This window comes from Balaenoptera physalus (assembly GCF_965194825.1).
Source record: "Balaenoptera physalus genome assembly, contig: HAP1_SCAFFOLD_670, whole genome shotgun sequence".
Classification (NCBI taxonomy): domain Eukaryota; kingdom Metazoa; phylum Chordata; class Mammalia; order Artiodactyla; family Balaenopteridae; genus Balaenoptera; species Balaenoptera physalus.
The window spans coordinates 130,273-142,268 of NW_028126086.1; the positions used below are offsets into that span (position 1 = coordinate 130,273).

The following is an 11,996-nucleotide window of genomic DNA, read 5'->3' on the forward strand; positions in this document are numbered from 1 at the left end:
AGCGGGGTCTTCTGTGTTTACATGGCGCTGCTCCTCTTAGTGAGGGTGACCACTACCGAGCCTTGGATTAGGCTCTCAGCGTATATACACACACTGCCAACCGGGCACCATGACCCTCACTTCTCAGCGGAGGAAACAGTGTTAAAAGGAACTTACCTGAGGTGGCGAAGCTCGGGGAGAAGCGGAGCTGGGATGCAGTCCCAGCAGTGAAACCGCGAGGCCTGTGCTCTCCAAGGCAAACTCCGCCCAACCCCCCACCCCCACTGCCTCTTTGAAAACCTCCTCCTTACCTGGTAGGCAGGCACACCTGAGACCAGTAGTTCCCTGGGGATAAGAATCACCCGGGAAGCTTGTTCACTCTACCTTCCCAAAGCCCCTTCCCTGGAGATTCTGACTCAGGGGTTCCAAGCTGGACCCAGAAATTGTCTTTTGAACAAACGATCCAGGTGATTCTTATCATCAGAGGACTGTGGGAACGGTCTTAGATCAGGGGTGGCCGGGGCCAGGGAGTATCTTTGGCTTTGTGGGCCGTTAGGTCTCTGTCACAACTACTCGACGCAAAAGGAGCCAGAGAAAATTCATGAATGAACTGGTCTGGCTGTGGTCCAATCATTTATTTACAAAAACAGGCGGCTGGCTACAGTTTGCTGACCCTTCTCTTAGACCATTCATCATACCATTAAAAAAGAGACATTAATGCCTGCTATTTGTCACCTCACTAAGGCTATGTCTCAATCAGGCAATTGACCCAATGAAAATCCTCCCAACACCATGAAACATCACTCTCATCAAGAGGATAAAGTCAAGGTTGTGTCTGCCCTCCCTCAAGCAAGAACAGATGGAATTTACATGAGAGGATGCAGTCTAAGCCAGAGAGTAGAAGCACACTGTATTTTAATGTACAAGACACACTGTATTTTAAAGGACAAGCACACTGTATTTTAAAGGACAAGAATGAGGTGGTAACTATAAGATGCTGGTGGAGATTGTGGCGGGTTTTCTTTATGCAGTGGATTTTCTAGGGCCCTCAAAACTCTTCCTGCATCCTGGGAATTACTAGCTCAGACCACCATATCATTTTTCCCGGTACCTATTGTTATATTCTTTTTTTTACTCCCTCATGAGGATGATTGATGCTCAGCTGAATTCAGAGGAGCGTTTGATTTGCCTGCCATCCTCTGGGAATACCCCTGCCAAATGCAGGAAAAGTCACTCAACATCAAAGATCATTCAGCCACGGATGTGAGAGCTACTGTCACCTTATAAAGCTTACAATAGCCAGCGTCCTCTTACAATTTTCCCCAGCGCAAGCTACAGAGGTGGGGAGGGTTGGAGGGAGCACGGGTTAATACAGTGGAATTTCCTTTGGCACCAGCTCCAAGCAGTCTTTTAACAGAGATGTTTAATTGATCTTTATTGAGCAGAACCTTCCCTTCTGCTTATAAAAGAAATGATCACTTTTCCCTCGGGTTCTATCTGGAGAAGTTAATAGCCCCAGTTTTCTCTTACAGCAGAGATACTTAATGACTGGGAGATTATCATAAGTAGAGTTTATTGTCCAAAATACAAACCCAGTTCTAATCAACCTGCACAGTGAGATTGCCTTGCTTGTATCTGTTGATACCTGGAGGAGCTTTTCCCAACTGACGAGCACATTGTTCTTTCCACTCAGGCTCTGCTGTCCACTTAACAAATTGGATAGCGAGGTAATCTATAGGCCTTTGCCAAAGACCGCTGAGGATGCCCTAATGTGTATCAATTTGATCCTCACATGCAGTAGCTCCCAGATGAGGCCCGAGAGCGGAGCCATAATCATTTGCGTACACGGTGCAGGAATATTTTGCAGGTGTGAAGACGATCATTGCAATACTTCCAGGATACAGAGACACTTCCGGGATTCAGTACAAAGACAGCCGGTACTGCTTGGCAGCTATGAAGAGTGATGGAAAAACAAACAAACAAAAGTAATACTTACAGAGTTCCTTTAGCTCTTTTATAAAGGGCTTTATTGATATTAGCGTTACTTTTTGAAATAACTTCCAAACACAACAAGCAGGTATTAATATTTCCGTTTTAGAGCTAGGAAATTTTGTATTAAATGTTCTGACTGCTGTGCTCCTTGAGGACTAGATTTAGCAGTAAACTAGAGGCTAGGACTTGCTGCTACAGTAAACTCTTACTGTTTGGGAATTTGTTCTAGAGATACAAATTTCCTGGGTCTTTTTCTTTGTCCTCTCCTCCTTCTGGCTGCCGGCTTTCCCCACCTGCCACCTGCCACGCCCTCCCCAGCCCTCCAAGTTGCCATCCTGGCATGGCAGGCACCGTGACCATGATTTCTGAACCACATTTTGGAACCTGTAGTATGAAAAATACCAGTGTTCTTAGGTGGACAAGAGGACAGAATTTTTGAAACCATGACTGTCCACAAAAATCGGAGATATGTGAGCACTCTTATAGTGTCGCTCTAGCATATTCTCCAATGATGAGCAAAGGAAGGTGTGGAAGGGAAGCACCTACCATTTACTGACACAGTTAATAGGAATATACTCAAGGCAGGTGTAAGGCCCGGGCCTGAGGTCTTCCCGGGAATGTGAGAGGGAAGGAGGAGGGAGGCTTTATACCTGAGATATTGGATTCCTTTTTTCCCCCCATTTTACTGAGATATAATTGTCATATAATTTTATATTATTTTCAGGTGTGCAACATAGTAATTTGATATGTGTATAAATTGCAAAATAATTTCCACAATAAGTTTAGTTAACATTTACCGCCTCACATAGTTACAATTTTTTTCTTGTGATGAGAACTTTTAAGATCTATACTCTTAGCAACTTTCAAATTAAAAAACAGTATTGTTCGGTGCTTTGTGTCCACCTAGAGGGGTGGGATAGGGAGGGTGGGAGGGAGATGCAAGAGGGAGAAGATATGGGGATATAGGTATATGTATAGCTGATTCACTTTGTTATACAGCAGAAACTAACACACCATTGTAAAGCAATTATACTCTAATAAAGATGTTTAAAAAAAAAAGAAAACAGTATTTTTAACTACAGTCATCACGATGTACATTACATCCCCAGGAGTTGTTTCTCTTATAACTGCAAGTTTGTACCTTTTGACCACCTTTCCCATCCCCCCTACTCCCACCTCTGGCAACCACTAAACTGTTCTCTGTTTCTATGAGCTCAGTTTTCTTCGATTCGTATACGTGAGATCATACAATATTTGTCTTTCTCTAATTTCACTTAGAGTAATGGCCTCAAGGTCTGTCCTGGCTTTTTTTTGCATCTGGTATCACAGTTAAACATGGTTAGAACCATGTTGGTGTTGTTACCAGGTCCTTGTCATGTGTCATGGGCTGAGTTGTGTCCACCACGGAATTCACAGGATGAAGCCCTAAACCCCAGTACCTCAGCATGTGACTGTATTGGGAGATCAGGCCTTTAAAGAGTAATTAAGTTAAAATGAGGCCATTAGGGTGGATCCCAGTCCAATCTGACTGGTGTCCTTATAAGGAATGCAGATTAGACACACAGAGAGACACCAGGCCTGCCCAGAGGGTGAAAGCCCTGTGAGGACACAGGGAGAAGGCGGCGCTCTGCAAGCCAAGGAGAGAGGCTGGAGCAGGCTCTTCCCTCAGGAGCCTCAGAGGAAACCAACCCTGCTGACAACTTGACCTTGGACTTCCAGCCTCCAGAACGGTGAGAAATAAATTTCTGTGGTTTAAGCTACCCAGACTGTGGTGTTTTGTTATGACAGCCCTAGCAAACCCATACAGATACCAAAAATTAACGTGGAATGAGGCCTGGAACACCTACCGCTTACACGTTGTTTGCTACATGCCAAATACATGCCAAATACTAACTCGATCCTCACCATAGCCCTATGAAGTGGGCACTATTGTTCTCACCCCCATCTTACAGACAAGAAAACTGAGGCACAGAGATGTTCAGTGAATTGCCTAAGGCCATACATCTGACATGTGGAAAAGCTGGAATTTGAACCCAGTCACCAGTCTCGGAGTTCACTGTTTTGTCTCAATTTTCTACCTGTTATCCCCCAACTGATCATCCACAAACCTTCCAAAACTGGTTCAGGAGGCAGCGTGGAAAGCAAACCTGAGGATACTGTGCCCCACTCTTGAGAGGCAAGGACTCACAACCTGGGAAGCTTAGGAGGGACAAGGAAAGCTGGTTCATCTCAGAGGCCCATGGATGGAAGGAAGAGACACCTGGGCCTGGTGAACCGAGGGCCTGGAGGCAGGAAGGCTTTTCCCATGTTGGCTGTCACCCTGATCCACAGCTCTGCCATCAGGTGGCCTTGGGTTCCTCCAGGCACACTGGCCCTATGAATACATGATGTACTACAGGCTGCTGGAGCATATTGGATGTAGAGTCAGAAATGGTTCACTCCCTCTCCAGCAGTCATTTCTCCAGAACAAGCAGGGAAAAATGACCAGACAGGGAGGTTCACCTTCATCCTCTAGACCCGGGTTTCTCAGCCCCGGCTCTAGTGACATTTTGAGCTAGGCAATGTGTGACTTTGTTTCTTTGTTGTGTGTGACTGCCATGTGCGCTGTAGGATGTTTAGCAGCATCCCTGTCCTTACTTACTAGATGCCAGTAACACATCAGCTACTTGTGACAACCAAAAGTGTCTCCAGATATTGCCAAATATCCCCTAGGGGACAAAATCACCCCCATTGAGAAGCACTTCTCTAAGAGAAACAGAAAAAGGTACTTCCTCAAGACACCATTTCCATCTGTCAGAAGGCTGTCATAATAATATATGCAAACGTTCTACATTTATGGTGTTGTACAGTGCACAACCTGCCCAACTGCCCATGGTCATCCACCTCCTCCCTCCCTCTCCTCAAGCTTCACAGGAAAATGAGGCTAATCTGCCCTACACTTTATCGTTCCTTTCTACTTTCCCATATTTCTGAGATACTATAAGGAACCCGAGGGCTTCCTGGTCTAAACTTGGGGTTAAGTTCGGGATTGACCTTTCTCCACCCTGAGGTAAGGATTAAGAAAATAAAACCTGTGCTGATCCTTCTGATTTTCTAGTTCAGCCATTAATGTGACAGGCATGAGGTGCTGATAAAGTGGCCAATTTATTCAATCCCTTTAATGGAGAGAAAAAGTTTAAACTTGTATTGGTTTAGCTTGCCCCAAAAGCAACTATCAAATGTTGGCAGGATACAATGAAGGCTTACCTTGTTAACATAGTTAAGTCTCTCTCTCTCAGAACTAGCCCATTTAGCTCCAGGTTCCTTAGCGCACCCGACGCACTTACACAGCATTTAAGAGCTTTACACAACTGGAAGGTCACATCTTTATTTCTTATCGCAGGAACACGACTTCTGTAAACTTTATTTCTGTCACAACCTAAAGCAAAATTATTGTAAAATGAGTGATTTAAACCATACATTTTATCATCATTAAAAAGCACCTTAAAAAAAAAAAAAAGCATCTGCTCTGTGCTAAGGATAAGAAACGACTCCTACCCTTAAAGCCTGCATTAAGGAGGGACATGAAAATTTGAATCACATGAGATAAAGAAGCATAACCTTTATGCACAGAGGTTCCTTGGAGGCAAAATGTTATATCTAAGTGACAGCTTCATGATAACCCTGAAGCAGAATCTAAAAAGCTGAGACTATGCAGAGGTGGAGTAGGAGGTGCATTAACTGCAGAGGGAGCATCTGTGCAAAGACACTCAAGCCTGACACCTGCTGGGCACTGTAAATACTGCAGGTGGGGATGACTAAAGGCCAGGGGTCCAAGTGTGAGAACAGACAGAAAGGAAAATAGAGATGTTGGCGAAAGCAAGCCTGGGAGACAGCATGGCTTGTATCCCACAGGTGATGAGGCCTGGGGTTACCACTGGCTAAGTAAGGGTGCCTCCGCTGATTAGAAAAAGGTGCCCCGCTGCTGAAGGACCAATTAGATAAAGGGAGTGATCCCAAAAAGCTCCCCTTCCTCAGGGCCAAAGAGCCCCAGGAGGCTTGGCCGAGCACAGTTCAGACTACACGCCTCTGGGCAGAGCACACGCTGGGCGGCTAGTATGCACTAACTCTGTGTGGGCAAGCCATTAGCAGCATTATTTTAAGCGTATCTTTTTATGTTAGAAGATCACTCAACCCGAGTAGGCAGATGAACTTAGAGGAACTGAGCCCAGGGGCCGCGAAACCACCCAGGAGCTTCTGCCATAGTCCGGGCAAAATGTAATATGGATGAAGAAGCAAATTGAGGAGGAGGCCAAAATCTACGAGCTAGACCCACTGGATTGAAGACATAAAGTTCACTGAAGGAACTCTGAAGAGAACGGGCTCTGCAATAAACTTTTCTTACATTCAATGTAAAATATTAGGCAAAATTAAGTACAGTGGCCTTTAAGGTCCTTTCAGCTCTAATTTCTTTTGATTTCTAACTTATTACTCTGGTTAAGTAAAGTCCCTTCAGAGGGACAGAACAGTTCCTACACCTGCATTGGATGCAAAGAATAATCTGACTTCTCTTCACCAGGGGATGAGTTGAACTGTCCTTGCAGAAGAGATAACAGATGGTGTGAACCCCAGATCCTAGAAAAAGGCCAGGCACACGATAAGTATTCAGCTTTTTGAAAACAAATGAACAATCATTTCCTCTCCTAGATCTTCACACCCTTCCTCTGCTGGCTACTTTCTTTCAGCTTATAAACATCCTCAAGTATACCCACTTAAAAAACTCTCAGACCTATGATTCTCTGGATCTTCTTGTGGGTAACTTAAGTCTCTCCCATGCCTTCAAACTCTTAGAGGAAAACATAGGCAGAACACTCTATGACATAAATCACAGCAAGATCCTTTTTGACCCAGCTCCTAGAGAAATGGAAATAAAAAGAAAAATAAACAAATGGGACCTAATGAAACTTCAAAGCTTTTGCACAGCAAAGGAAACCATAAACAAGACCAAAAGACAACCCTCAGAATGGGAGAAAATATTTGCAAATGAAGCAACTGACAAAGGATTAATCTCCAAGATTTACAAGCAGCTCATGCAGCTTAATAACAAAAAAACAAACAACCCAATCCAAAGATGGGCAGAAGACCTAAACAGAGATTTCTCCAAAGAAGATATACAGATTGCCCACAGACACATGAAAGAATGCTCAACATCATTAATCATTAGAGAAATGCAAATCAAAACTACAATGAGATATCATCTCACACCAGTCAGAATGGCCATCATGAAAATATCTAGAAACAATAAATGCTGGAGAGGATGTGGAGAAAAGGGAACCCTCTTGCACTGTTGGTGGGAATGTAAATTAATACAGCCACTATGGAGAACAGTATGGAGGTTCCTTAAAAAACTAAAAATAGAACTACCATACAACCCAGCAATCCCACTACTGGGCATATACCCTGAGAAAACCATAATTCAAAAAGAGTCATGTACCAAAATGTTCATTGCACCTCTATTTACAATAGGCAGGACATGGAAGCAACCTAAGTGTCCATCATCGGATGAATGGGTAAAGAAGATGTGGCATATATATACAATGGAATATTACTCAGCCATAAAAAGAAATGAAATGGAGGTATTTGTAGTGAGGTGGATGGAGTTAGAGTCTGTCATACAGAGTGAAGTAAGTCAGAAAGAGAAAAACAAATACAGTATGTTAACACATATATATGGAATCTAAGGGGAAAAAAAGGTCATGAAGAACCTAGTGGCAAGACGAGAATAAAGACACAGACTTACTAGAGAATGGACTTGAGGATATGGGGAGAGGGAAGGGTAAGATGTGACAGGGTGAGAGAGTGGCATGGACATATATACACTACCAAATGTAAAGTAGATAGCTAGTGGGAAGCAGCCGCATAGCACAGGGAGATCAGCTCGGTGCTTTGTGAACACCTAGAGGCGGGGGATAGGGAGGGTGGGAGGGAGGGAGATACAAGAGGGAAGAGATACATATGTATATGTATAACTGATTCACTTTGTTATAAAGCAGAAACTAACACACCATTGTAAAGCAATTATACTTCAATAAAGATGTTTAAAAAAAAAATGTTGACCCTGATTTATCTAAGTAGTGGCAGTTCATTTAAATTTTATGTTTTTCTTTGTAGTTTTTCCCCTTTTTCCCCAACATCTTGGAATAAGAAGTTTCACAGTGAAAAAAAAAGTTGTTGCTAAAAATCAGGTTAACTAAAATGCCTATTGTGCTACTGTGAGTCATTTAAATTCATCAGTACTCTTAGAAAACTTTTAATAACAAGAGATATGTGTTCCAGGAGGACAGTTACCATTAGAATATTTATCTCGTTTGGAGAAGATCATCCAATAGAAATCCCCTCAACCTTACTGAAATAAATGCACTAGAAAAGTTTAGTCACTAAAAGACATGCCTTGAAAACATTAAAGCATTTACAACTTCAACTGCTGCAGTTGAATATAATTCCAAAGATACTCAAATTTTAGAAATGTAAGGCTAGCATAATATCACCTGACCAGAGTAAAAACAATGGTTTCCTCCTTGGCTCTTGCATCAGATGTCAATTCCCACCCTTGCCCCACTTCCACCTGCTCTATTTTTTAATCACACTGGTGGATCTCAAAATATTTCCCTATGAAAATAAAAGGTATAGAAAATTATCGTTGGTTTTTGATACGATAATTTAATAGGGCTATCTGGATTAGGCTGAAGATGATCTTAAAATAAAGAAAAAATATTGCTAGGTAAATTAAAGGAGAAAACTAGGAGATATGATTAAATTACTGAGGGATTATTTTAAAGTCTTTAAGACACTGGAGGAAAACAGATTAAGTTTTCCAATTAATTATATCTATTCATTAGCACAGTTTCGGCATTACTTCAAATTTCTGTTGGGAAAGCAGCTCCAGTTGCTATATACAATACAAAAAAACATTTAAAAAGCATCTTAGTCACACTGACCTCTTCTTGATTACTCCTAATATATCAGATTTTAATATGTGCAAAGTCTTCCCAATAAAATGGGTAAGTTGTGATGTATTAAAAGGAATACAATGCATCTTTTTCTAAAACAAGAAAACTAATTATACATATGTGTATATATACACACCCACATATATATATTAAATTATACACACACATACACCATACACACAAACAGAGAACCCCAAATTAGATAGAACTGGCCAATAAAGTAGATTGTATCTCCCTGGAAGTCACAGAAACGCAAAATAAGACAATGCTATTAATTAAGTAGAAAACTGGAACACAAAATTACATATAAAATTATATAATTATATGTTAAGTTTTGTGTGCATTTGCGCGTGTCAAAAACCAAATGAAACATACTAACATATTAACTGGTTGGTGTTACGGATGTTTAGAGATTAATGTTTTTTCATTTGAAAATTTCCTCATAGAAAATGGTCGTGTATTATTGATTGTGTATTATTTTTATAAGAAAATTTACTTCGAATTTCTAAAAAGGAATAACAGATATATGCTTGCATAAAATGTCAACAGAGTCTATTCTAATTCTGAAACAAGTTGAAAAAATATTTTCTCAAGACATTCGGCAAGTATCACCTAAAATTAAATAGACAAGTCATCTAACTTTGTGTTCAGCTTGGCTTTCTTCATCTTCTGTAATAACCACATTTGTGGAACAAATTCCTATCAAAGGTTCAGACCTAAACAAAAACTACTGAGTAAAAACACATCTGTTTTGGCTTTTTCTCCGAATAGTTCCCAGTATTTGTTAAAATGGAGATCTTTATATTAAACTACACGCACAAATAAACCCTACCAGGACCAAATGTTACAAAATACAGCATGAGGCAAAGCAAATATATTTCACGACAATAAACTAGGTACCTTCAGGAACAACTTCATTTCTTTTAAGCCATCGCGATAAAACTGCCAATAAGATCATGTCCAGCTTTTTATTCTACAATGTTTTGAATTTCCCTAAAAACATCAAAATATTTCCTATTTCCTCAGTTAATAACCATTTCTATATTCTGACATGGCACTTTATGTGGGCAGTAAAGAAATATTAAAGCAAGCAGAAGAGTGATTAAAAGCAGTGACTAATGTCGGAGAGAGCTGGGTCTGAATCTTCAGTCCTGACTCCTAATTTTATGGTCATTAGAAATTCCTTAACTCCCCCTGAACATTACCTTTCTCACACATAAAATGACAGTAGTAATATTACACCATAGAATTGGAAGGTTAAGTCAGATCACGTATATATAACTCTTAAATTACTATATTAATTATATTAAGCAAGCAAAACTATGCTAACTAAAAGAAAACAGCCAATGGTATTGATTCCCAAGGAAATGGAGGGAAGTAATGAAGGAATCCTTCAGCCTTTGAATAATAGTCAAGTTTTTCTGTTTGTTTAACCTATTTCCATCTGAATAAGTCAAAGGCAAAAAAGAAATCAATCATGAAGTCCAGTCTGGAGATAATTCAAGAAATCAAGAGATTATATTACAACTAAGTCATGCAACTCAGGTGGAATCAGTAAATAGATTTTAAAACAAACTGGGTCTGGGTAATAAGTAGGAAAACAATACTGTTGCATAGGTCTCTTGGGTCTTTGCTGAGGTCCACAAATTCTCACAACTTCCGGTGACTAAACAAGTGCCTATCACTTCCCTAAGGAATGGGAAATAAAAGCAATAGGAATAATTAAACTTGGTCCATGACCAAAGGTAGAGTAACAATCTCTAGAAAAGAAGCTTACTGGTCAATACTCTTCAACCTCAAATTTGATTTCTCACTGAGATACCAAGAAAAGTGTTTGAGTTTGGCAATCCCAAGAAACTGACATTTTCAAGTCAATTATGATACAGTTTGGACCTTACCAAGTTTCTAAAGGTACATGTTGTAAAAAAAAAAAAAAAAAAAGGCATACCACAGAAATAGATGTGGGTAGTGGCAAATCGCTATGTTAGAACACTGAACCTGATTCAATTTCAGCCAGATACTTTATATTCTGCTCAAATTCAGTCTGTCTCAGATATTTACTGAGAATAACATTAAATTAACACCAGGTTGGGGGTGAAGGGTTTAGCCTTACTGACCCATACAATAACTGGTCTTGAGAACACTAGGAACACTGTTGATTCTGTACCCCTTATACTCATTGAAAGAAACCAACATTTCCAGGGAAGTCAAGACCAATTTGTCTTGCCAGATGCTTAGAACAAGGAATTACAAAAGGACAGTTTAGAATATACTCCACCTTCCTGGGTCATGTGTTGCTGTCATCAAAGGAAAAACTCATTTTTTCCTCTTTTGGAGGAGAGGGGGTGAACAGGTGGTGGTTGTTTACCTGAATACAGAATAGACTAGTATGAATAAAATAGAATGAAAAGATGGTTGAGAAAATACATAAATAGAAAAGTCTGAGCTGGAAGTTTCTGGTCCCTTTCTTTCCGGTCAGCCTGTACTTTGGTCCTAATGTATATGACAGTGTCCCAAAATGCTTAGTCTACATTCATCAGGATTATGTGCATGTTGCATCTAGAGCACTTAGAGCAAAATTTTTCTTCAAAGAATTTTACCTTTAGGTTGAAAAGAAATATGTTCCTTGTAACATGGTATAGAAAAATATTCCACAAATGGGACTTCCCTGGTGGTGCAGTGGTTAAGAATCCACCTGCCAATGCAGGGGACACGGGTTCGAGCCCTGGTCCAGGAAGATCCCACATGCTGTGGAGCAACTAAGGTCGTGTACCACAACTACTGAGCCTGCGTTCTAGAGCCCACGAGCCACAACTACTGAGCCCAGGTGCCACAACTACTGAAGCCCATGCGCCTAGAGCCTGTGCTCCACAACAAGAGAAGCCACCGCAGTGAGAAGTCTGTGCATCACAAGGAAGAGTAGCCCCCGCTCGCCACAACTAGAGAAAGCCCGCGCACAGCAACAAAGACCCAACGCAGCCAAAAATAAATACATAAAATAAATTTATTTTTAAAAAAATTCCACAAAATAAATCT

General features: G+C 40.9%; 1 long non-coding RNA gene across 1 annotated transcript; it reads right to left on the reverse strand.

Moving 5' to 3' along the window:
• Positions 1–595: 595 nt before the first annotated feature.
• Positions 596–11,717, reverse strand: LOC309653605. The gene is made up of 4 exons (XR_014259269.1): positions 11,239–11,717; positions 6,489–6,585; positions 5,218–5,389; positions 596–1,930 (listed from the first exon to the last, which is right to left on the reverse strand). It is a non-coding gene; the product is annotated as an uncharacterized lncRNA (long non-coding RNA).
• Positions 11,718–11,996: the final 279 nt, after the last annotated feature.